This window comes from Bos indicus x Bos taurus, unplaced genomic scaffold (genome assembly GCF_003369695.1).
Source record: "Bos indicus x Bos taurus breed Angus x Brahman F1 hybrid unplaced genomic scaffold, Bos_hybrid_MaternalHap_v2.0 tig00001493_arrow_arrow_obj, whole genome shotgun sequence".
In the NCBI taxonomy this organism is placed as follows: Eukaryota; Metazoa; Chordata; class Mammalia; order Artiodactyla; family Bovidae; genus Bos; species Bos indicus x Bos taurus.
The window spans coordinates 1-27,290 of NW_020867431.1; the positions used below are offsets into that span (position 1 = coordinate 1).

Here is a 27,290-nt window from a genome sequence, read left to right on the forward strand (position 1 = left end):
CTGGTGGGCTGCCATCTCTGGGGTTGCACAGAGTCGGACATGACTGAAGTGACTTAGCAGCAGCAACATGTCATCTGCAAACAGTGACAGTTTTACTTCTTTTCCAATTTGGATTCATTTTATTTCTTTTTCTTCTAGGATTGCTGTGGCTAAGACTTCCAAAACTATGTTGAATATAAGTGGTGAGAGTGGATGTCCTCTCACCACTTACATTCTTGATCTTAGAGGAAATGCTTTCAGCTTTTCACCATTGAGTATGATGTTAGCTGTAGGTTGTTGTATATGGGTTTTATTATGTTGAGCTACGTTCCCTCTATGCCCATTTTCTGAGAGGGTTTTTTTTTTTTTTTTTTTGTATGAATAGGTGTTGAATTTTGTCAAAGGCTTTTTCTGCATCTATTGAGATGATAATATGGTTTTTACTCATCAATTTATTGATGTGGTGTGTCACACTGATTTGCAGATGTTGAAAAAAAAGAAAGAAAGAATAGATGATTACAGCTTCTGTTCTGGATGGGATCTTCTAATACAATCAATCAGTGCATCTTTTAACTATAGTTATGTAGCTATTAACACAGTGCAATTTTCTTTTTCTCACAGAACACAACAAATTTTTTCTTAAAGAACCAGATAGCAAATACTTCAGCCATGTGGTGCCATGTGATTTTTATGGCAGCCGATCAACTCAGATATTGTAGTACAAAAGCCACCATAAATGGTATGTAAGTGAATGGTTGGATGGCATCACTAACTTAATGGACATGAGTTTGAGCAAACTCTTGGAGATGGTGGAGGACAGGGAGGACTGGCATGCTGCAGTCCATGGGGTTGCAAAGAGCAGGACATGACTGAGTGAACAACAACAACAACAAACGAATGGGTTTTTGCCTTGGGCTTCCCTGGTGGCTCATAGGTTAAAGCATCTGCCTCCAGTGCAGGAGACCCAGGTTCGATCCCTGGTTGGGAAGATCCCCTGGAGAAGGAAATGGTAACCCACTCCAGATAAGTCTTGCCTGGAGAATTCCATGGACCGGAGAAGCCTGGTAGGCTACAGTCCATGTGGTCGCAAAGAGTCGGAGACAACTGAGCAAACTTAAAAAGTGATAGCCATCCCCTAAGCACAGTTTTTGCTAACCACAACTCTATTTCCCAAAAGCCAGAAAATACCAAAATAAGTTGCTCTAATTAGATTAGGACATTGGTAGATTATTACAGTGAGTCTGGACAGGGGATGTTTCAGTAATGGATGCACTGAAACCAGGTAAATTAGTTTTAAGAGTCCATGACTCTTAAGCAAATATTTCTATCCCTTTTTCATCATATCCCAAGGATGAAGAAAGAGACACTACAATACCTCATTTGCTTATTAAGAGTCTCAAGTTCCATCACAAGCCAAAAAAGTCCAGTTACAGACGTGTCTCAAACTTCTGAGTGAAACTTACATTGCATTAATATAATTAACAAGATTCCATTTTGGTGACTTTCCCAAACAAAAAATTAATCTGATTCAAGGGGACTCTTTTTCTGTGCTTTTCAATAGTGTAAAGATACATCATATTCATTCTGATATTTCCTTGGAGAACATCAGATATGCTTGCTTATTAGTAGACCGGGGGACTAAGGTTTGAAAGGGGCTAAAGTGGAGTTTTTATTTAGCTATGCATTTAAAAATTTCAGATAGGAGAACTTCGCTATGTAAAGGAATGCCCAGGCTATCACTGCCTTCCTAATGACTTTTGTCTGTTGAAATCTGATCTCTCCCCTGCAGAGATGTGCCACGGGTTCTGATTATTACTGTGTGGCGATCCTATTAGTCACCGTAAAACTGCTAATGTGCCCCATTTAAGCAGGGCACAGTGGATTTCAGAGCAGTGCAGTGATAGAAAGCAGAGCTGACAGCTGTGCCGTCAATCATTTTTCTAGGCTGTGCCCTGCAGCTGTTCAGCATTATCACTTATTTACTGTTTAAAATAGACACTTTATAACATAACTACAAAAGCCAATATGGCCACAAAGGGGAGAAAACTACTGACCCTGAGATCCGAGGAAACGTTGTGGGTCGGATGTATATTTAAGCTTATGTTTGTTTGAGCACATCTCTTACTCACTCTGAGTGACCCTTAGTGGGCCACATTAAAGTGATCAAGCTCACCGCAGATGACTAAATGGAAATATACAGCCCATTTTTGCCTTCAACACTCTTCTCCTGAAACTGAAGTGCTTAAATTCCCAAGAGAGATTTCCCGGATTCCAGAACTCAATGACTATGGCTTAACTGGCTTAGCGTTCAGTCTTGGTCTTGATATCCTAATTAAGTTTGCTGAAGGTGGGATCTTTCCACAAGAAGTGTTGTGTCAATGGTAAATTTTTGTCTTAAGCAATCTGTGGCAAAAGGCGCAAGTAAATTATACACACATGCACAGAGAGAGCTAGCAAGAGAGAGGGCTTGGTTTATGTATAAGAAGCCTTAGGAAATTTGACATTTCAGTCATTATCATTACTGCTATAAATCAACATGGGTGAATAGCCTGTGGTGAGATCTATTTTGCTCATTAAAATGGCTGTTGTCCTGCTCCAGCATTTTCTGGATATAAACTGGACCTCAGATATGAATTGTTTTGTGAAGGCAGGCTAGTTAATGGTATAAACTGCAACTAAGCTATGGAACCTCAAGTAAGATATCTGAAGGTGACTTCCTATTTATTGACCAAGATAGGGTAAAGGGAAATGTAATGGAAGAAAAATCGAGAGAAAGTGGTCTGTTAATCCGCTCCAGAGTCAAAGAGCCTTCCCTGGTTTCTTTCAGTGGTCAGGACTAGAAATGAAAGTGTACAGAATTAAGGAAAATTCCACAGCATTATCAGGCAGGTTACCTTGTTCAATCTATGTAAACTATAAGAATAAAATGGAGACGGGGATTTTATCGATAAAAGTCAGCTGTTTTGTTATCTGGAAAATTATTTGTGAGTGGGTCAGATAAGGATTTATGGTATCTATTATCTGTGAAATATGGTTTTAAATTACCTTCTGTTTACATTTGAATGAGTTATCTGTTTTTGTTTTCCTCAGTGGCTTTAGTTTGCCATCACATGGTTTTCTTTTTTATTCTGAAACTTGAACTTAAAAGAAATTTAAAGATGCTCAAGAGAGGTTATTTAAATCTGAATTTTTTCAAAGTCTATGAATATTTTCAGAAAGAGGAAATTTACTTTGAAAAAGAAATTGAAGTGAAATAAACATGTATAAGTAGCCAGGGTTTTAAAACACATTCTAATTTGATGACAATCCAATATAAATTATGTGAAAATTCAAGCTCTGTTGGGTGGGGTGTTGAGAAGCTGTGGAGGAGGGAGCACTTGCAGGTGGGGGAAGGTTTATGTCTCACTTCCCAGAGCCTTGCCAGCCCATTTCCTCTCATATTCTGTATTGTCTCCAGAGTAGAACCATCAGTGGATAAGGAAAGGATATGGATGGCACCCTTGTACTGAATACAGACCTAAAAATGTGGGTGAGGGCAATTAGGACTGTTGAGGGTGAGAGAGAACAGCAAGATGAGAGAGTACTGGGGTCACAAAAAAGGGAAGTCTTTCTCTCAAATTCAGTCTTTCTGTGGGCCTCCCACTGTTATCAAGTTCAAGTTCATACTCCTCGCCACATGACAGGCCAATAAATTGACAGATAAGTTGCTGGGGCAAACAACAGTGACTTTAATTGGAAAGCCAGCAGACTGAGAAGATGATGGACTAGTGTCGCAAAGAACCACCTTACCTAAGTTTAAAGTCAGGTTTCTTTTATACTAGAAAGGGAGGAAGGGATGTGGCTGGTTGTGACAAATTCCTTGGTGTTGGAATCATTTGTTCTTGCAATTTTCCATGTTGGTTAGCTCATGGTGTCCTGTAGACCTCCAACAAAACAAACACTCTTTGTTTTGCAACTTTTAATCTCCATATGAATGGAAAAGTGTTATACCTTTACAGGTCAGAGCCTTGATAATGGGATATCCTGTATATTTCAGGCTATAGGCAACATTCTTAACTTGTAGCAGAAGCAATAAAATATGATGCTCAAAGTAAAATAAACAGATCCAATATGGAGTCAGAGTTGTTCTTCCCTATTACAGCACATCAGCTGTGTAGCCTTAATGCTCCAGTGAGGACCAAAATGATCACTTGGCATGTTCAGGACTCATGGATTCCATGGCCACATGACCTCTGTGCACACAGGGTCAGAACCACTCTCCCACTCATTTTTTACCCCTACACAGAAAGGTTCTTAGTTAGGCTGCAAAAATGGACCCCGGAACACTTGTCCATCCTTGAGTGCCTTGGGAAGGTGGTGGGACTGTCTCCTTTCACACACAAGAAAATTAAGGCCCAGAAAAATGGCACATACTAACCCGGTCAATAGGGATGAACAGGACTCCTTAGGGATTCTGAGCCCCAGTCAGGGTACGTGGGGTGGCCCGGACTGTCTGTTGCACCTGGATTGACTAACATTCTTCCTCTTCATTAATCTCAGCTTCTCTCTCTGAAAGCGGCTGGAGTTTGTCTTTCCAGGAAGCCCAGAGAAAAGAGTCTTAGTAAAGGTCTTGGATGAGGTTGCAGAAGGTCCAGACCTGAGTTGAATTGCCTGGCATTCTACCTCTAGATTCACCCCAAGATGTCTCCCTTTGTTCTTCTGAAAGTGGTTTTGACTGCAAATGAACCTTCTGAGGTTCAAGGAGGTACACAGTTAGCTCTAGCATGTGACTGAGGTTTGGGCCATCCCTAATGTTTGTGAGGTCCCAGGCTAGAGTGCAAATGACAGCCCAGCCACCAAATGCCTGTGTACTTGCATTGGGAACATGAAACTATAAACTGTAAAAGATTGAAAATAAATTGAGTCAGGGAAAGATCTGGCTGTGGTTTGTCTCACTGGTGCTGTGCTCCTGGGGAAGATGTATCATTCTTTACATCTGCAATTTATAGATTAGCACTTCTCTACCCTGACTGCAAATAAGAATTACTTGGGGACACTTATAAAAATTACTGTTGGCTGGGCAACAATCCAGAACACTTAAATACAAGTAGCATGGGTAGAGTTTGTGTTCAGTTCAGTTCAGTTGCTTAGCCAAGTCCGACTCTTTGTGACCCTACGGACTGCAACACAGCAGGCTTCCCTGTCCATCACCAACTTCTGGAGCTTACTCAAACTCATGTCCATTGTGTTGGTGATGCCATCTGACCATCTCATCCTCTGTCATCCCCTTCTCCTCCTGTCCCCAATCCCTCCCAGCATCAGGGTCTTTTCAAATGAGTCAGTTCTTTGCATCTGGTGGCCAAAGTATTGGAGATTCAGATTGAGCATCAGTCCTTCCAATGAACACCCAGGACTGATCTCCTCTAGGATGGACTGGTTAGATCTCCTTGCAGTCCAAGGGATGCTCAAGAGTCTTCTCCAACACCACAGTTCAAAAGCATCAGTTCTTCAGAGCTCAGCTTTCTTTATAGTCCAACTTTCACATCCATACATGATTACTGGAAAAACCATAGCTTTGACTAGATGGACCTTTGTTGGCAAAGTAATGTCTCTGCTTTTTAATATGCTATCTCGGTTGGTCATAACTTTCCCTCCAAGGAGCAAGCATCTTTTGATTTCATGGCTCCAGTCACCATCTGCAGTAGTTTTGGATCCCCCCAAAATAAAGTCTGCCACTATTTCCATTGTTTCCCCATCTATTTGCCAGGAAGTGATGGGACCGGATGTCATGATCTTAGTTTTCTGAATATTGAGTTTTAAGCCAACTTTTCCACTCTTTTCTTTCACTTTCATCTAGAGGCTCTTTAGTTCTTATTCGCTTTCTGCCGTAAGGGTGGTGTCATCTGCATATCTGAGGTTATTGATATTTCTCCCAGCAATCTTGATTCCAGCTTGTGCTTCAAAAGACTTAATGGGATTCTAAGGTGTAGCTAAGAGTGATAACATTTGATCCATAAAAGAAGGGATTTTTTGTTCTTTTAGAACACTTTTGGATCATAATATGTCAAATGCTATTAGAATTTCAGTTCACTATATCAAAGCATGGTTTGATGTAGTAGCTTTACCCTGTGGCTAAATCATTCTGAATTTCAGGGCCACCTTCCTACTCTAAAGGTCTTACAACTCTTTTGGAAGAAATACTGCCTCCTGATGTGCTGTTCTAGTTTCAGAGAGTCTGTGTATATTTTTCCTACAAAAATTCACTTCATCTACTTAATATCTCTCTTAAGTCAATTAATATGTTTTTTCTTCTCCAGTGTTTTTTCTCATTCTGACCTAAAATGCATTCTTAACCCTTGTCTGGCCAGGCTTCTCCTTGTTAAACTATTAGTCAAAAAAAGTTAATTCATTTTTTCATTAATCAGCTATTTAGATCAAGTTCCCTCTGTGTTCATCGTTGTCTCTGAAGGTGATTTCAAATGCTCTATGCACTTCACACTTATCCTTCTAATTGCTTAGGATGTTAGTCTGCCAACTGTAGGCAGGAATGTGGCTGTTATTCTTAACTCAGATATATAGGCTGCTGCTGCTGCTAAGTCGCTTCAGTTGTGTCCGACTCTGTGCCACCCCATAGATGGCAGCCCACTAGGCTCCTCTGTCCACAGGATCCTCTAGGCAAGAATACTGGAGTGGGTTGCTGTGTCCTTCTCCAAGAGATATAGGGGTGCTATTTTAATAGAAGAACAAGAGCAGAGAAGTATTATTCTTCTAGATTTTTCTATGTTTTGGGATAGTGGAAGTTAACTTTTAACTTTTACTCCCCTCTTGATTTTTAAGAATTGAAAGAACAGTTTATCACAGGTTCATGCAGATTAATAAATAAGAGCCCAGGTGTCTTTGGAATGGCAACCTTCCAGTTCTTCTAAAACTATAAAAACTTAATTCAAAGGAATGGTTGCAGTCAAGATCAAGGGTGAGTTTGCTCCCCTCCCCATCTCAGCACAACATCTTGAGATTCCCTCTTGGTTGTGCTCTTCTGGTCCGTGGTGCCTCAGACAGTAAAGAGTCTGCCTGCAATGTGGGAGACTTGGTTTTGATCCCTGGGTTGGGAAAATCCCCCGGAGAAGGAAATAGCAATCCACTCCAGTGTTCTTGCCTGAAAAATCCCATGGATGGAGCAGCCTGGCAGGCTACAGTCCATGGAGTCGTAAAGAGTCGACTAACACTAACACTGCTGGATCAGTCCTGGGCTTTCAAAGATAGTACAGAAAAAGCAATAAGCATCAGGAGCTTGAATTGGCTTTGAACCTGCCAAAGCTACCAGATACTGGGACCCAGCTTTGATGATGCATAGTATTCTTGTTGGAAGGAGTAATTTTATCATTAAAGACAATATATCTCTTTTCATTTAAGTGGCAGTTTTGTTGGCACTGTTTCTTTTGATTTTTGTTGGTATTGTTTCTTTTGATTTTGTTCTTATTTCATAAGAAGAAAAGCAAGTCCATGTGGTTTATAGGAGAGAAACGTGGTTAACCGCTCAGATTGAGACTGAGAATTTTGAAAGATAATAGGAATTAGGAATTGAACACAGCCTCTCCTACCATGAATACAATGTTAGCAACCATGTACAGAGATGATGCAAAACTGAGCAACTTCATGTCGAGTAGGTGAAAGAAATAAAACTGTTAGCAGATCATCTCAGAACATAGGAAGGGAGAAAATGGGGGTACACAGGATACTTAGAGATCAAAGGGGTGGGCACTTTATTGTGTGTCTTGAAGGATTAAGTGAATAGATAAAGTGGTGGAAGTCGGGGGACAGGAAGGGTGCTCACTGCTCCTAAGTGCTTGATATTGTTGATTCTAGGACCTCTCAGCTGGCAGAGTATGGCAATGTATGTGTGTATATATGCTCACGTATATATCTGCAATATTTCTAATGTAGGCATATGTCTCTATTCTAAACTAAACATGAGTTCCTAATGGTGTCATCAACCTTAACTGACTGCCACATGGATCAATCTGTTCTTCTTCTCTTGTTTGTGTAAAGCTTCCCATTCTAACAGGGAGAGAAATCTGGCTGCCACCATCTTCCAGTCAATTACTTACATTGCTCAATCCAGTACACACATGTAGTACTTTCGGGATTGTTAACCCATACCTCCATGGGAAACAACTTTATCTACTAGAGCACAGTGCTGATGTACAGTTCTTTTTTGCCTTCAGTCTTAAAGACACTATGCTTTTCTGTTGATGTATGGCAAAACCAATACAATATTGTAAAGTAAAAAAAAAAATAATAAAAATTAAAAAAAAATAAAATAAAAAAAAATAAGTTCTATCATGTTACTCTAAATATTTTAAATAAATTTTTAAAAAAAATATTTTAAATTTTAAAAAAAATTAAAAAAATATTTTAAATAAAAAAAAATAAATATTTTAAATAAATATTATTTAAAAATTTTATTAAAAATAAATTATTATTTATTATTTATTATTTATTTATTATTTATTATTTATTATTTTTATTTATTATTATTAAATAAAATATTATTAAAAAATATTTTAAATTAAAAAAAAATTTAAAAAAATATTTTAAATAAAAAAAAAAATAAATATTTTAAATAAATATTATTAAAAAAAAAAGACACTACGCATTTCTAAAGTGACTTAGGTCAGCATTTTCTCCCCATTCCCTTTGGTGAGATTGTTTCATACATTTTTATCACAGATCATTTTGTCACATTCAGTATTCCATCCTGGTATCCTCTGACAACCTGATTATATATATATATATATATGTATTCATACATTAAGGCTTACTGTTATATAAAAAAATAATTTTATTTATTTATTTTTGGGTTGTGCTGGGTCTTCGTTGTGTTCGTTGGGTTGTGTGGGGAGCTCTCTCCAGTTGTGGTCCAGGGGCTTCTCATTGCAGTGGCTTGTCTTGTTGTGGAGCACAGGCTCTAGGTTGCTTAGGCTTCCGTAGTTGCAACACGTGGGCTCAGTAGCTGCAGCTCCCAGGCTCTAGAGCACAGGATCAATAGTTGAGGGCTTAGTTGCTCCCCGGCGTGTGGGATCCTTCCTGTCATGTCTCTTGCACAGGCAGGCAGACTCTTCACCACTGAGCCACTGGGGAAGCCCAAGACTCCCTCTTTATATAAAACTCTATGGATTTTTACAAATTCAGAGTCATGTATCTATCATTGCAGTATCATGTGGAATAGTTTCGCCAGCCTAAACATTTTCTTGTATTTTATGTATTCAATCATCTTTTGCCCCCTCCCCTCCAGGAAACCTGCAACCACTTATCTATTTACTCTCTCTGTAGTTTTGTCTTTTCCAGAATGTTCTAGAAATTGAATAATATACTAGATAGTCTTTTCAGACTATTTCCTTTTGCATAGCAAAATGTATTTAAAATTCATCTATGTCTTTGCATAGCTTGATAACTTATTCCTTTTTATTGCTAAATAGTAGTCCATTGTATGGACATAACAACTTGTTTTAGGCATCTTGGTTGTTCCCAATTTTTGTAAAGTATGAATAAATCTGCTACAAGCAATCACATGCTGGTTTTTGTGTGACTTCAAGTTTTCAAATCAATGAGATAAATTATATAAACAATGAGATAAAATATAATTTATCTCCTTGTTGTGATTGTTGGAATTTATAGTTGGATTATGTTTATCTTTGAAAGAAACTGCCAAGCTGTTTTGTACAGTAGCTATTTTGAATTCCTGCCAGCAATGAAGGTGAGTTTCTATTGCTCTGCATCCTTTCCAGCAATTCATATTATACTTTTGTTAATAAAAAATTAAACTCTTTAATGGATGTATAGTTGTATCCTATAGTTGTTTTAAGTTTCAATTCCTAATTACAAATGATGTTGAACAATTTTTCACATGCTTTATTTACCATGTGTATATCTTCTTTGGTGAGGTGTCTGTTCAGATCTTTTGCCCATTTTGAATTGTATTTTTTGTTCTCTTATTGTTGAGATTTATGAGTTCTATGATTATTATGTGTTCTTATAAGACATGTGTTTGCAAATAATTTTTCACAATCTGTGGTTTGTTCTTTCATTATCTCAATAGTGTCACTCATGGAGTTTTGAATTTTAATAAAATTAAAGTTTTGAATTTTAATAAAATTTATTTATCACTTTTTTTCTTTTTTGGGTTGTGGTTTTGATGTTGTATATTTAAAAAGTCATACATATTTTCCCATCTTCTAGAATTTTTATTGTTTTGCATTTTACAGTTAGATCTATGATCTACATTGAATAATTTTTTTGTGAGAAATGTATAAAGTCTAAGTTCACAGTTTTAGCACATGGACATCTAATTTTTCTAGCACCATTTGTTAAGAAGATTATCTGATTTCCAAAGAATTGTTTTTGCTTTGTCAAAGGTCAGCTGATTGTATTTATGTCAGTCTATTTCCAGACTCTTCATCTTGTTGTATTGATCTATGTGTCTATTATTTTGACAATAGAATGCTATCTTGATTGCTGTACCTTTATAGTAAGACTCGATATCAGGTAGTATCAGTCCTCCAGTCTTTTTTTTTTCTTTTCCAGTATTATGTTGTTTATTCCAGGCCTTTGGCCTTTCCATGCAAACTTTAGAACCAGTTTCTCAGTATTTACAAAATAACTTACATAGATTTGATTGGAATTATGTTGAATTACAGTTAATTTGGAAAAAATTGAATTTTAACAATGTAGGCTTCTAATCCATGAACATAGGATATCTTTCCATTTATTTATAGCTTTTAAAATTTCTTTTCTCATTGTTCTATAACTATCTGAACATAGAATCTTAAAACATTTTGCTAGATTTATGTCTATTTCATTTCTTTGTCCTAGTGTAAGTGATATTGTATCTTTGATTTCTAATTTGTTATTTAATTTTAGTAAATTGTGTCTTTCAAGGAGTTTGTTCATTTAACTAGCTTGTCAAATTTATTGGCATAAAGTTGTTCCTAATTGTTTTTATTGTTTTTTAAAATGTATGTGGAATCTGGAATGATGTCCTCTCTTTCTTTCACAAGTGAAATTTGGTAATTCGTGTTTTCTTTCTTTTTTATTGATACATCTAGATAGAAATTCGGAGAAGGCACTGGCAACCCACTCCAGTATTCTTGCCTGGAGAATCCCATGGATGGAGGAGGCTGGTAGGCTGCAATCCATGGGGTCGCTAAGAGTCAGACACAACTGAGAGACTTCACTTTCACTTTTCACTTTCATGCATTGGAGAAGGAAATGGCAACCCATTCCAGTGTTCTTGCCTGGAGAATCCCAGGGACGGGGGAGCCTGGTGGGCTGCCGTCTATGGGGTTGCACAGAGTTGGACATGACTGAAGTGACTTAGCAGCAGCAGCGGCAGATAGAGGTTTGTGTTTCATTAATCTTTTCAAGAGACCTCTTCTCACTTCTGTGTCTATTTTCTACTTAATTGATTTCTACTTTGCTTTTATTTTATTGTTTTGTTCCTTTTACTTTAATTTCCTCTTCTTTTACTAGCTCCTTAAGATGAAAGCTCAGATCATTGCTTTTAAATCTTTTGTCCTTTCTAGGTATTTCCTTTTAAGCATTGCTTTAGCTGCATTCCTATAAATCTTGTTGTATTTTGCTTCCATTGTCATTCAGTTCAAAATATTTTCTAATTTCCTTGGGGATTTCTTTTTTGATTCATGAGTTATTTAGAACTTTGTTGCTTAGCTTCCAAATGTTTAAGGATATCTTTTTGCTATTGACTTCTTGTATCAAAGATCATACTTTTATTGTTTTTAGAGAATATGCTTTGTATGCAGAGAAGGAAATGGCAACCCACTCCAGTCCTCTTGCCTGGAAAATCCCATGGATGGAGGAGCCTGGTAGGCTACAGTCCATGGGGTCGCAAAGAGCTGGACATGGCTGAGCGACTCCACTTCACTCACTTCTTACTTTATCATTGGAGAAGGAAACGGCAACCTGCTCCAGTATTCTTGCCTGGAGAATCCCATGGACAGAGGAGCCTGACGGGCCATGGTCCATGGGGTCGCAGAGGGTTGGACTCGTCTGAAGTGATTAAGCAGCAACAGCATGCTTTGTATGAATCCAGTTCTTTGAAGTGGACTGAGATCTTTCATGGCCCAGCAGCTGATCTATTTCATAAATATTCCACATATGCTTGGAAAATATGTGAATTCCACAATTGGTATGTGTAGTGTTCTATAAATACCAGTAAAGTTAAATTGGCTAATAATCTTATTCAAGTCTTTATTTATTAATTTTTGTGATTCTACAACCTTATTTGACAATAACAGTTGATTCTCATCCATATTCACTGCCTGTAGTTTTTTTAAAGTGATGACAGGTACGTAGGCAATCAACATATAGAGCTTGTTTGGTGAATCTTCATCTTCATTACATTTTATGGACAATCACACACCAACATGTGATGGGACATTCCTTATTCCCTTGGCCCAGATAGCTTTATTAAGTCTGGTGTCAGTGTGTACATCTGGAGCTCCCATCTCCTTCATGGCAAATTTCCAGATTTCTTTGAGTGCCTGAGGGGAACACTTGTTGAAACTCATTCCATAGATGTGGTTGTGAATGGTGATAGTGTATTCTCTGGTCACCACTTTGCTGATGGCGAACCAGCCCTTCCTCTTGCCACCTTTCTTTGAGGGAGCCGTTCTGCTGGGCTCTTATTGGAAAGCATTTTAAAATACATTTGTTTTAATCAAGTACTGGAATAGAAAAGTTAAAATCTCCATTTTTAATTAGAATTTGTCTCTTTCTAGATTAGCTCTGTCAGTTTTTTGCACTGAGCATATTAAAGCTTTGTATTAGATGAAAACACATTTAGGGCTCTTATTTTTTCTTAATAAATTGTTACTGCGTCATTATGAAATGCCTATCTTTACTCTGCTATGTGCTAAGTCACTTCAGTCATGTCCAACTCTTTGTGACCCCATGGACTGTAGCCAACAGGCTCTTCTGTCCATGAAATTCTCCAGGCAAGAATACTGGCATGCATTGCCATGTTCTCCTCCAGGAGATCTTCCCAACCCAGGGATCAAACCCACGTCTCTTATATCTCCTGCGTTGGCAGGTGGGTTCTTTACCACTAGCGTCATCTGGGAAGCCCTTATTGCTGATATTACTTCTTATTATGAATTCTACTTCTTGTGTAGCCCCACTAGCATTCTTCTAATTAGTTATTTGCACGGTATAATTTTCCAGTCTTTTATTTTTTTTTTAACGTGTCTATGCTTGAAGTCCATTTCTTGAAAATAACATATTAATGTATACTTCTTCAGTTCAGTTCAGTTCAGTTGCTCAGTTGTGTCTGATTCTTCGTGACCCCATGAACCACAGCATGTCAGGCCTCCCTGTCCATCAGCAACTCCTGGAGTTTACCCAAACTCATGTCCATTGAGTCAGTGATGCCATCCAACCATCTCACCCTCTGTCATCCCTTTCTCCTTCTGCCCTCAGTCTTTCCCAGTATCAGGGTCTTTTCCAATGAGTCAGCCCTTCGCATCACATGGCCAAAGTATTGGAGTTTCAGCTTCAACATCAGTCCTTCCAATGAACACCCAGGACTGATCTCCTTTAGGATGGACTGGTTGGATCTCCTTGCAGTCCAAGGGACGCTCAAGAGTCTTCTCCAACACCACAGTTCAAAAGCACCAATTCTTCTGCACTCAGCTTTCTTTATGGTCCAACTCTCACATCCATACATGACCACTGGAGAAACCATAGCCTTGACTAGATGCACCTTTGTTGGCAAAGTAATGTCTCCCCTTTTAATATGCCATCTAGGTTGGTCATAACTTTCCTTCCAAGGAGTAAGCGTCTTTTAATTTCATGGCTGCAATCACCATCTGCAGTGAGTTTGGAGCCTAAAAAATAAAGTCTGTCACTGTTTCCACTGTTTCCCCATCTATTTGCCATAAAGTGATGGGACCAGATGCTATAATCTTAGTTTTCTGAATGTTGAACTTTAAGCCAACTTTTTTACTCTCCTCTTTCACTTTCATCAGGAGGCTCTTTAGTTCCTCTTCACTTTCTGCCATAAGGGTGGTGTCATCTGCATATCTGAGGTTATTGATATTTCTCCTAGCAATCTTGATTTCAGCTTGTGCTTTATCCAGCCCACTGTTTCTCATGATGTACTCTGCATATAAATTAAATCAGTAGGGTGACAATATACGTCCTTGATGTACTCCTTTTCCTATTTGGAACCAGTCTGTTGCTCCATGTCCAGTTCTAACTGTTGCTTCCTGACCTACATACAGCACAAGAGGAAGGTCAAGTGGTCTGGTATTCCCATCTCTTTCAGAATTTTCCACAGTTTATTGTGAGCCACATAGTCAAAGGCTTTGGCATAGTCAATAAAGCAGAAATAGATGGTTTTCTGGAGCTCTCTTGCTTTTTTGATGATCTAGCATATCTTGGCAATTTGATCTCTGGTTCCTCCATCTTTTCTAAATCCAGCTTGAACATCAGGAAGTTCACAGTTCACGTATTGCTGAAGCCTGGCTTGGAGAATTTTGAGCATTACTTTACTAGCGTGTGAGATGAGTACAATTGTGCAGTAGTTTGAGCATTCTTTGACATTGGCTTTCTTTGGGATTGGAATGAAAATCGACCTTTTCCAGTCCTGTGGCCACTGCTGAGTTTTCCAAATTTGCTGGCATATTGAGTGCAGCACTTTCACAGCATCAACTTTTAGGATTTGAAATAGCTCAACTGGAATCCCATCACCTCCACTAGCTCTGTTTGTAGTGAGGCTTCCTAAGGCCCACTTGACTTCACATTCCAGGTTGTCTGGCTCTAGGTAAGTTATCACACCATTGAGATTATCTTGGTCATGAATATCTTTTTTGTACAGTTCTTCTGTGCATTCTTGCCATCTCTTGGTTAAAATCTTTTGCTTCTATTAGGTCCATACCATTTCTGCCTTTTATTGTGTTTATCTTTGTATGAAATACTCCCTTGGTATCTCTAATTTTCTTGAAGAGATCTCTCGTCTTTCCCATTCCATTGTTTTCCTCTATTTCTTTTCACTGATCGCTAAGGAAGGCTTTCTTATCTCTCCTTGCTTTCTTTGCAACTCTTGTGTTCAAATGGGTATATCTTTACTTGTCTAGTTTGATGATCTTTACCTTTTAATTGTAGTTGTAGTCCACTCACAGTTGAAATAGTTATTATGTTTGAATTTAAGATCACCATTGCCTTTTTTGTTTTCTGTTCCTCTTTTCATCATTTCTATATTCTTTAATTAATGAAGTATTTAAAACAACATTCTATCTTAACTTACCTGCTGATTCTTAGCTATTTTAGTGATTGCCATGGGGATTACAATATACATCCTTATATCACCATAGTCTACCTTGAATTAGCATGATATTTCTTTAAGTATAATATAAAAACTTACTATGGCATGTTTTAATTGATTTGTCCCATTTTTAGTGCTATTGTTGTCTTTCATTTTACCTCTGCATTTTATAAACCCTACGGTACATTTTTATCCACTTTGAATAGTAAATTATATTTAAAAATGAGAACAATACTTTCTATTTACTTGCATATACATGCTTCCTGACATGCTATAACCCTTCATTTTGGTTTCTGTTTCTATCTGATATCATTTCCCTTCAGCAAAAAAATCTTTCTGTTATATTTCTTTCTGCAGGGGAAAATTCTCTTGGCAATTGTTTTTGTCATTCTTTTTTTCCTATTATTTTTAGAGGGTATTTTCAGTTGATATAGAATTCTAGGTCAACAGTCTCTCCTTTTCCTTCTAGTATTTTAAAGATTTCTTGTCATTGTCTTCTGGCTTGTACTAATATTCACTGATATCCTCTTCTGCAGTATATGCTCTTGTGTTAAGTATACCCAGTAAAATTTTCATTTCAGCTACTGTATTTTGCAGTTCTTAATTTTACCTGAAATTATTTTATGGTTTCTTTTTCTCTGCTGAGCTTTCTTCATCTCTTTGATCATTATGTCCATCTTTTCCTTTGAATCAATGAACATATTTCTAATAACTGTTATAAAGTCTTTTTATGATAACTTTAACATCTCCACATGCATACTGAAGTGGGTTGCCATGCCCTGCTCCGGGGGATCTTTCTGACCCAGGGGGTCTAAACTGCATCTCCTACAATTCCTGCATTGCAGGTGGATTCTTTACCACTGAGACACTGGGGAAGCCCCATATCATCTCTCAGTTCAGTTCAGGTGCTCAGTCGTGTCTGACTGATTGCGACCCCATGGATTGTAGCATGCTAAGCTTCCCTGTCCATCACCAGCTCCCAGAGTTTACCCAAAACCATGTCCATTGAGTCAGTGATACCATCCAACCATCTCATCCTCTGTCATCCCCTTCTGCTCTTGCCTTCAATCGCTCCCAGCATCAGGGTCTTTTCGAATGAGTCAGCTCTTTGCATCAGGTGGCCGAAGTTTTGGGGTTTCAGCTTCAGCATCAGTCCTTCCAATGAATATTCAGGACTGGTTTCCTTTAGGATGGACTTGTTTGATCTCCTTGCAGTCCAAGGGACTCTCAAGAATCTTCTCCAACACCACAGTTTGAAAGCATCAATTCTTCCAGTGCTCAGCTTTCTTTATAGTCTAACTCTCACATCTATACATGACTACTGGAGAAACCATAGCTTTGACTAGACAGACCTTTGTTGGCAAAGTAATGTCTCTGCTTTTTAATATGCTGTCTAGGTTGGTGATAACTTTTCTTTGAAGGAGTAAGGGTCTTTTAATTTCATGCCTGCAGTCACCATCTGCAGTGAGTTTGGAGCCCAGAAAAGTAGTCTGCCACTGTTTCCATTGTTTCCCCATCTATTTGCCATGAAGTGATGGAACCAGATGCCATGATCTTAGTTTTCTGAATGTTGAACTTTAAGCCAACTTTTTCACTCTCCTCTTTCACTTTCATCAAGAGGCTCTTTGGTTCTTCTTCGCTTTCTGCCATGAGGGTGGTGTCATCTGCATATCTGAGGTTATTTTATTTTATTTTTTTTGAAGTGTGCAGAAGCTAGTTTTTAAATAAAGGTGACAAACACCGGTAAGATTCTTATAACACTTATAAACAAATGTGATTCTGGAAGTTGAGTACAAGAGAATGATAGTGCAATCATCGATAAGTAAACCAAAGGCATAATCTTCTAAACCATTTAGTTAAACAATAAATTCTAGTTTAAAAAAAGTTTAAAACTACATAAAACTCAAAGCAATCTAACTATTTTTCTACCTGAGATCAAAATAAGTTTTTTTTCCTATCTAAACATAATTTGTGGCATTGAGGTAAATCTGAATTCACGTGATACACTTTGTCAAACTTTTCAAAAAAATTTTAAGCCCTGCTGTAGAGAGAAATTCTCATGTTATACATTCATATTTACATATTTTTTCCTCAAAGACTAATGACAAATTTATGAGGTTAATAGGCCTGTAATGGGACTGTGATACTATTAATAATATGAAAATAAAGCTACTCATTTATACCATGTGTTCCTATACATGCAATATGAAATGGATCATAGAATCTATGTACAAAGGTGAATCACCAAGAGTTCAGAAATTAAGCTTACTTTAAAAAAGCTCAGTCTGCTCTTTTTTGGAGCAGAGGTTGCAAAGTTGCGATGCATAACAAAAACATTGTGTACCCAGGCTCCAAAACCAAGCACTGGCCTAAACTGGCAATAACTGTAACTTAAAATAAAAATTAAACCCTACTAGATATTCACTGTGGTTACACCACTTTTGGCTTTAGGGTCTGTAGGTTTTACTGAGGTAACAACCTCTTATCTCTTGCCTCCCCTCCTGTGCTTGCCCCCACTGCCTCCAGCTTCCTTTCACGTGGCTGTCTTTGGCAATGCTTCCATGTTTTGAAAGCAGAAGAACCTGCTAAAGTAAATGGAGAGGATGAAAAATAAAACTATAAAAAATGTATGAAAATCAACCTAATTGTATGGACTGAGAAAGAAAATGCTAGAAGGAAGACTAAGAATACCCTCAAGGGAAAACAAGAAAAATTAAAAAAAAAAATTGGGGGACTGTTACTCCTAGATCTTCTTCCACATATCCTGATTAGAAGAGTGTGGAACCAAGATTTCAAACTCTGGAAAGGTGATGACTTTGAAGGAGGAGCTAGGAAAGTAAATAAATGATAAAGAAGTACAGCAGTAGCTTTAGCTGTCAATGAGTTTCTTTGCTCTGGCATTGGCATTGTCGATACGATCTTTGTTGGTGTCAGCCTTTTCTGTGATCCATTCTATTTGTCGGTTTTGAGCTTCAATCTCATTGCCCATGTCCAGAGCCATGTTTTTTTAGGTTTCCTAGGATACTGCCCACTTGAGTCAGGTTGTCTTCCATTTCATCTTCCCTGGCATCATTTGTTATACGTTTAATGTATCCCCCGCTGGCTGTTCCTGCAGTTGCTTGTTGAGGCTGACCATTTGTCACTCGGCCTGGCTGCTTAGATACTATATTGCTAGGAGAGTTGTCTCCACCATCACCCTATGTTGCCTTATAGGCTTTACTAGACTCAAAGTTCTTTGTCCTACTACATGGGCATACACAAAGGCCACAGCACTTGTTGAGTTCTGTTAAAGTCTTCTCTGCTTCTCTCATGTCTTTGTTTTTTTGGTCCATGCCTTCTTCTATGCGTTTTAGTTGTTCCCCTTGTTCATCCAGCATAGTGATAGTCTTGATTCCTGCATCCTGTGACTCAATGGCTAAACCCAGGATTCTCCTTGTATTTTCCAGAGACTCATCAGTAACCTGGTTAGCCCTTATCTGAATTTCTTCTGCTGAGAGATTATCCGTGGTGAATTAAAATTCTTGATAGGTGCAGAAACTGAAATGTGGATATTCAAGCAGAGTTCCAGCCACTCCTCTCCGGCCGCTACAGCTCGGACACCCGCAGGCCGAACTCCCAGCTGCTATATCTGAGGTTATTGATATTTCTCCTAGCAATCTTGATTCCAACTTGTGCTTCATCCAGTCCAGTGTTTCTCATGTTGTACTATGCATATAAGTTAAATAATCAGGGTGACAATATACAGCCTTGACTCATTCCTTTCCCAATTTGGAACCAGTCTATTTTTCCATGTTTAGTTCTAACTGCTGCTTTCTGATCTGCATACAGATTTCTTAGGAGACATGTCAGGTGCTCTGGTATTTCCATCTCTTGAAGAATTTCCCACAGTTTTTTATGATCCACACAGTCAAAGGCCTTGGCATAGTCAATAAAGCAGAAGTAGATGTTTTTCTGGAACTGTCTTGCTTTTTAAATGATCCAGTGGATGTTGGCAATTTGATCTCTGGTTCCTCTGTCTTTTCTAAATCCAGCTTGAACATCTGGAAGCTCACGGTTCACGTATTGCTAAAGCCTGGCTTGGAGAATTTTGAGCATTACTTTACTAGTGTGTGAGATGAGTACAATTGTGTGGTAGTCTGAGCAGTCTTTGGCATTGCCTTTCTTTGAGATTGGAATGGAAACTGACCTTTTCCAGTCCTGTGGCCACTGATGAGTTTTCCAAATTTCCTAGTATCATCTCTAGGTCCATTTTATTAATTATTTTTGATTATAGCTCACATATATTTCTATTAATGTGTTATAATTTTTATTGTATGCTGATCATTGTAGATGTCACATTGCTGAGAGCTTTGATTTTATTTTTCTCCTCTAAAGACTATTGAACTTTTACCTGCCTTGCAGTTAATTTATTTGCACATCAGTTAGACCTTGTCCAGTTTTGTCTTAGCCTTTGTTAGGATAGGTCTAGTGTTGTCCATAATCTAAGGTTAATGTAGTTTTCCTTCTAAAGCATTGCTATTCTCAGATCTCAACCACCATTCATGGTGGTTTGTGAGGTTTAACCATTCTACCTGGTCAGAGTTCCACATCTCAGACCTGTCTAATATAGAATCACTGTTAACTCCAGGCACCTCTTCCCTGCATAGCTATTTTCTACCAGGATACATGAAGACTGGCCTGAACTTCTGCAGTTTAATATTCAGTCAAAGACTCAAGGAGAATCTTACAGATGTTGGGGAGTCCCTTCTCTTGTTAAATCCCTCTTCTCTGGTACTTTGCCGTCTACAAATCCCAGCTACCTAAGCAATTGTGAAATTTTGTTTCCTATGCCTGGTGAGACTTCTGTTCTTTATTTGGTCTTGTCTTTGTGAGATAATTTGGAAACTGTTTCCAAATCAAAAGCTACAGAGAATGAGGAATTTACCTCATGCATTTCACATCTTTGAAGCTCTGACATTTAGAGTCCAAAGCATTTCTCCATGTTGTTACCCTGAGAGGGTAAGTCTGATACCTATAATTCTGTCACGGTTGGATCCAGGAATCACTTTCTTTTTATTTAAAAAATAAAATTATCAATTTTATTTATCCTTTCAAAGAACCAGCTTTTGGCTTTGTTGATTTTTGCTATGGTCTCTTTTGTTTCTTTTGCATTTATTTCTGCCCTAATTTTTAAGATTTCTTTCCTTCAACTAACCGGGGGTTCTTCATCTCTTCCTTTTCTTTCTTTTTTTGCTTTAGGTGTAGAGTTCGGTTATTTATTTGACTTTTGACTTGTTTCTTGAGGTATGCCTGTATTGCTATGAATCTTCCCCTTAGGACTGCTTTTACAGTGTCCCAGGTTTTGGGTTGTTGTGTTTTCATTTTCATTCGTTTCTATGCAAATTTTGATTTCTTTTTTGATTTCTTCTGTGATTTGTTGGTTATTCAGCAGCGTGTTGTTCAGCCTCCATATGTTGGAATTTTTAATAGGTTTTCTCCTGTAATTGAGATCTAATCTTACTGCATTGTGGTCAGAAAAGATGCTTGGAGTGATTTCAATTTTTTTTTGAATTTACCAAGGCTAGATTTATGGCCCAGGATGTGATCTATCCTGGAGAAGGTTCCGTGTGTGCTTGAGAAAAAGGTGAAATTCATTGTTTTGGGATGAAATGTCCTATAGATATCAATTAGGTCTAACTGGTCTATTGTATCATCTAAAGTTTGTGTTTCCTTGTTAATTTTCTGTTTAGTTGATCTATCCATAGGTGTGAGTGGGGTATTAAAGTCTCCCACTATTATTGTGTTATTGTTAATTTCTCCTTTCATACTTATTAGCATTTGTCTATATTTATAATTGTTATATCTTCTTCTTGGATTGATCCTTTGATCATTATGTAGTGACCTTCTTTTTCTCTTTTCACAGCCTTTGTTTTAAAGTCTATTTTATCTGATATGAGTATTGCTACTCCTGCTTTCTTTTGGTCTCTATATGCATGGAAAATCTTTTTCCAGCCCTTCACTTTCAGTCTGTATGTGTCCCCTGTTTTGAGGTGGGTCTCTTGTAGACAACATATGTAGGGGTCTTGTTTTTGTATCCATTCAGCCAGTCTTTGTCTTTTGGTTGGGGCATTCAACCCATTTACATTTAAAGTAATTATTGATAAGTATGATCCCATTACTATTTACTTTATTGTTTTGGGTTTGAATTTATACACCATTTTTGTGTTTCCTGTCTAGAGAATATCCTTTAGTATTTGTTGGAGAGCTGGTTTGGTGGTGCTGAATTCTTAGCCAGACTCATCAAGAAGCAAAGGGAGAAAAATCAAATCAATAAAATTAGAAATGAAAATGGAGAGATCACAACAGACAACACAGAAATACAAAGGATCATAAGAGACTACTATCAACAATTATATGCCAATAAAATGGACAACGTGGAAGAAATGGACAAATTCTTAGAAAAGTACAACTTTCCAAAACTGGACCAGGAAGGAATAGAAAATCTTAACAGACCCATCACAAGCACGGAAATTGAAACTGTAATCAAAAATCTTCCAGCAAACAAAAGCCTAGGTCCAGATGGCTTCACAGCTGAATTCTACCAAAAATTTAGAGAAGAGCTAACACCTATCCTACTCAAACTCTTCCAGAAAATTACAGAGGAAGGTAAACTTCCAAACTCATTCTATGAGGCCACCATCACCCTAATACCAAAACCTGACAAAGATGCCACAACAAAAGAAAACTACAGGCCAATATCACTGATGAACATAGATGCAAAAATCCTTAACAAAATTCTAGCAATCAGAATCCAACAACACATTAAAAAGATTATACACCATGACCAAGTGGGCTTTATCCCAGGAATGCAAGGATTCTTCAATATCCACAAATCAATCAATGTAATACACCACATTAACAAATTGAAAAATAAAAACCATATGATTATCTCAATAGATGCAGAGAAATCCTTTGACAAAATTCAACATCCATTTATGATAAAAACTCTCGAGAAAGCAGGAATAGAAGGAACATACCTCGACATAATAAAAGCTATATATGACAAACCCACAGCAAACATTATCCTCAATGGTGAAAAATTGAAAGCATTTCCTCTAAAGTCAGAAACAAGACAAGGGTGCCCACTTTCACCATTACTATTCAACATAGTTTTGGAAGTTTTGGCCACAGCAATCAGAGCAGAAAAAGAAATAAAAGGAATCCAAATTGGAAAAGAAGAAGTAAAACTCTTACTGTTTGCAGATGACATAATCCTCTATAGAAAACCCTAAAGACTCCACCAGAAAATTACTAGAACTAATCAATGATTATAGTAAAGTTGCAGGATATAAAATCAACACACAGAAATCCATTGCATTCCTATACACTAATAATGAGAAAACAGAAAGAGAAATTAAGGAAACAATTCCATTCACCTTTGCAACGAAAAGAATAAAATACTTAGGAATATATCTACCTAAAGAAACTAAAGACCTATATATAGAAAACTATAAAACACTGGTGAAAGAAATCAAAGAGGACACTAATAGATGGAGAAATATACCATGTTCATGGATTGGAAGAATCAATATAGTGAAAATGAGTATACTACCCAAAGCAATTTATAGATTCAATGCAATCCCTATCAAGCTACCGACAGTATTCTTCACAGAGCTAGAACAAATAATTTCACAGTTTGTATGGAAATACAAAAAACCTCGAATAGCCAAAGCAATCTTGAGAAAGAAAAATGGAACTGGAGGAATCAACCTGCCTGACTTCAGGCTCTACTACAAAGCTGCAGTCATCAAGACAGTATGGTACTGGCACAAAGACAGAAATACAGATCAATGGAACAAAATAGAAAGCCCAGAGATAAATCCATGCACATATGGACACCTTATCTTTGACAAAGGAGGCAGGAATATACAATGGATTAAAGACAATCTCTTCAACAAGTGGTGCTGGGAAAACTGGTCAACCACTTGCAAAAGAATGAAACTAGAACACTTTCTAACACCATACACAAAAATAAACTCAACATGGATCAAAGATCTAAACGTTAAGACCAGAAACTATAAAACTCCTAGAGGACAACATAGGCAAAACACTCTCTGACATACATCACAGCAGGCTCCTCTATGACCCACCTCCCAGAATATTGGAAATAAAAGCAAAAATAAACAAATGGGACCTAATTAACCTTAAAAGCTTCTGCACAACAAAGGAAACTATAAGCAAGGTGAAAAGACAGCCTTCAGAATGGGAGAAAATAATAGCAAATGAAGCAACTGACAAACAACTAATCTCAAAAATATACAAGCAACTCCTACAGCTCAATTCCAGAAAAATAAATGACTCAATCAAAAAATGGGCCAAAGAACTGAATAGACATTTCTCCAAAGAAGACATACAGATAGCTAACAAACACATGAAAAGATGCTCAACATCACTCATTATCAGAGAAATGCAAATCAAAACCACTATGAGGTACCATTTCACGCCAGTCAGAATGGCTGCGATCCAAAAGTCTACAAGCAATAAATGCTGGAGAGGGTGTGGAGAAAAGGGAAACCCTCTTACACTGTTGGTGGGAATGCAAACTAGTACAGCCACTATGGAGAACAGTGTGGAGATTCTTTAAAAAACTGGAAATAGAACTGCCTTATGATCCAGCAATCCCACTGTTGGGCATACACACTGAGGAAACCAGAAGGGAAAGAGACATGTGTACCCCAATGATCATTGCAGCACTGTTTATAATAGCCAGAACATGGAAGCAACCTAGATATCCATCATCAGATGAATGGATAAGAAAGCTGTGGTACATATACACAATGGAGTACTACTTAGCCAATAAGAAGAATGCATTTGAGTCAGTTCTAATGAGGTGGATGAAACTGGAGCCTATTATACAGAGTGAAGTAAGCCAGAAAGAAAAACACCAATACAGTATACTAACGCATATATATGGAATTTAGAAAGATGGTAACAATAACCCTGTATACGAGACAGCAAAAGAGACACTGATGTATAGAACAGTCTTTTGGACTCTGTGGGAGAGGGAGAGGGTGGGATGATTTGGGAGAATAGCATTGAAACATATACAATATCATATATGAAACGAGTCGCCAGTCCAGGTTCAATGCATGATACTTGATGCTTGGGGCTGGTGCACTGGGACGACTCAGAGGGATGGTAATGGAAGGGAGGTTGGAGGAGGGTTCAGGATGGGGAACACATGTATACCTGTGGCAGATTCATTTTGATATATGGCAAAACCAATACAACATTGTAAATTTAAAAAATAAAATAAAATTAAAAAAAAATAAAAATAAAATTATCTTTTTATAAACCCATTTAATTTTGATACTTTATTTGTATGTTTATGAGGATCTGTAGCATTTCCCTGCTCATGGCAGAGGGAGAGAGACAGTCACACATATTAAGAGCAATGTAAGAACTCATTAATAAACACACACCAAAAGAGCCTACCACCCCCTTTATATTTGTAATGCTTTTCCTTCATAATACCAGAGCAATTGACAGAATTTGTATTTCTGTTAGAACTGTGAATGAGACTTGAAAGTGCTGGCAAAGCAAAGTAACTTGGCAAAATTAGCACATCTCTTGGGGGATCTGAGATCACTTGTCAGCTTCTTTGCCCCATTACTTCTGTTGACCATATTATTGTGGAGCCATAGAATCAGCTCTCTTCTGTCCACCATCTCCCACCTTAATATCCTCACCCAATCACTGAGGCTTGGAGTACTCTACACTGGTTGTAAAAGCTTCCATAGTTAGAGTCAGGACTTAAAAATGTTGGAGAAGGTAACACGCTGAATTGGAGCCTCATTGGGGTGTAAGTAATCCCAGATATTTTTATGAGGGTAATTTCTGTGGAAAAGGTTGAAGTTGAGCTGAAGCTATTTTAGGGAGGTGGTAGAAAGAGAAAAGGCATAGAATAGAGGAAATGATGTGATTCTTAACAAAGATAAGTTTTGAAGAGTCACAAATGGCTCCCTAAAGTTTGTTTTCTGGTTGATAAAGAAAAGAGTAGAAATGTTTGACAAACAATCCTTTCCGTTGTTCACCCATTTCTGGTGAATAAACTCAAAGAGGCAACTGAGCAAAAATTGAGAGAAAAAGTGTAGTGTATTCTCTGCCTCCTGCTGCTACTGCTGCTAAGTCGCTTCAGTCGTGTTCGACTCTGTGCGACCCCATAGACGGCAGCCCACCAGGCCCTGCCGTCCCTGGGATTCTCCAGGCAAGAACACTGGAGTGGGTTGCCATTGCCTTCTCCATTGTGTGAAAGTGAAAAGTGAAAGTGAAGTCGCTCTGTCCTGTCCGACTCTTTGCGACCCCATGGTCTGCAGCCTACCAGGCTCCTCCATCCATGGGATTTTCTAGGCAAGAGTACTGGAGTGGCTTGCCATTGCCTTCTCCGTTGCCTCCAGTGTTCGGCTAACATAGGTTAGAAAAAGAGTTACCAGAGGAACTGACATGCTGACTTACTGCATCAGATGGGGACAGCTCTGAGTCTCCCAAGATTCATCCCTCTGTCAAGTATCCTACCTGGAGTCTCTTCAAAAATCTGTGAATGACCTCCAAAAAGTCAGGTAGCAATGACTTTTAAAGTTAAGCAAGATGTAATTTATTTCCTTTTTCTTAGGGGTAAATCAGAGCAATTAATGAAACCAATTGATTATTAATTAAATTATGTAGCTCAAGTTAATTAACTAAAATTAAATCAGAATATAATTAGAGTTTTCTCCTTGGGGGGAAATGAGGAAAAAAAAAAAAAAAACAGTTGAGAAATGTTGCCATAGAACCTCAGATAATCCCTTAAAGTTTGTTCGATGATACACCACAATTAAAGAACTCCCAACCACATTTTTGTCTTATTTTCAAGCTGTGGATACGTTTTCTTAAACTGAGAGAGTTACAGAGTAGAAATGGCTGTCTGGCACATCTAGATAAGAAGGGCCAGAGGCAGGTAGTTCAGACTCCCTGGAAAGAGTGGGAGCAGACACAAACCAGTTGTGGAATTCAAAGGCCCCAGGATTCAGCTGAGGGGCATTCAGACCTGGGGTGGACCAGAAGCTGGAAGTGAGAGACAGAGTGGCTGCAATATCTCAGCTCAACATATGCCAGTGCAGATAGACCACATCTGGTCCAGCCATGCAACATGTTCCATCATTCTCACATCCTTTCAGGCTGTATCTGCATCCACAGGGGTAGGGTCAGAACTAACTGTGAAATGAATTTGATTACACTTCCATCATACAGCCCCGTGGGAACTCAGAGTAGAAATTAAACTTAGAGAATGGCAACCTACTCCAATATTTTTGCCTGGAGATTTCCACGGACAGACCAAGGAATCACAAAGAGTTGGATATGACTGAATGATTAACACATAGAGAAAAATATAACAAATCGTATTTCTTCTACCCCTGCATTTTGGGCCTGAGATTTTGCCTCCTACGTGTACTTTTGAAAAACACAGGTGAGGAACATACAATAATGAGATGGGGGACAGAACTCAGGGCTCTCCTATACTTCCTGAGAGCCTGAAACAGTTGCTGAACAAAGCCGCGGAAGAATATGCACTGGGTTTAAGTGAGCTTCTCCCACAGAAATTCTTACACATGATAAGGGTGCATAGAGATTATTCAGTTCAGTTCAGTTCAGTCCCTCAGTAGTGTCTGACTCTTTGCAACCCCACGAGTCGCAGCACGCCAGGCCTCCCTGTCCATCACCAACTCCCGGAGTTCACTCAGACTCATGTCCATCGAGTCAGTGATGCCATCCAGCCATCTCATCCTCTGTCGTCCCCTTCTCCTCCTGCCCCCAGTCCCTCCCAGCTTCAGAGTCTTTTCCAAGGAGTCTACTCTTTGCATGAAGTGTCCAAAGTACTGGAGTTTCAGCTTCAGCATCATTCCCTCCAAAGAAATCCCAGGGCTGATCTCCTTCAGAATGGACTGGTTGCATCTCCTTGCAGTCCAAGGGACTC

General features: G+C 38.3%; 2 pseudogenes; both read right to left on the reverse strand.

The window, feature by feature from the left end:
- Positions 1–12,187: 12,187 nt before the first annotated feature.
- Positions 12,188–15,975, reverse strand: LOC113888746 (annotated as a pseudogene).
- A 1,023-nt stretch (positions 15,976–16,998) lies between these two features.
- Positions 16,999–18,810, reverse strand: LOC113888745 (annotated as a pseudogene).
- Positions 18,811–27,290: the final 8,480 nt, after the last annotated feature.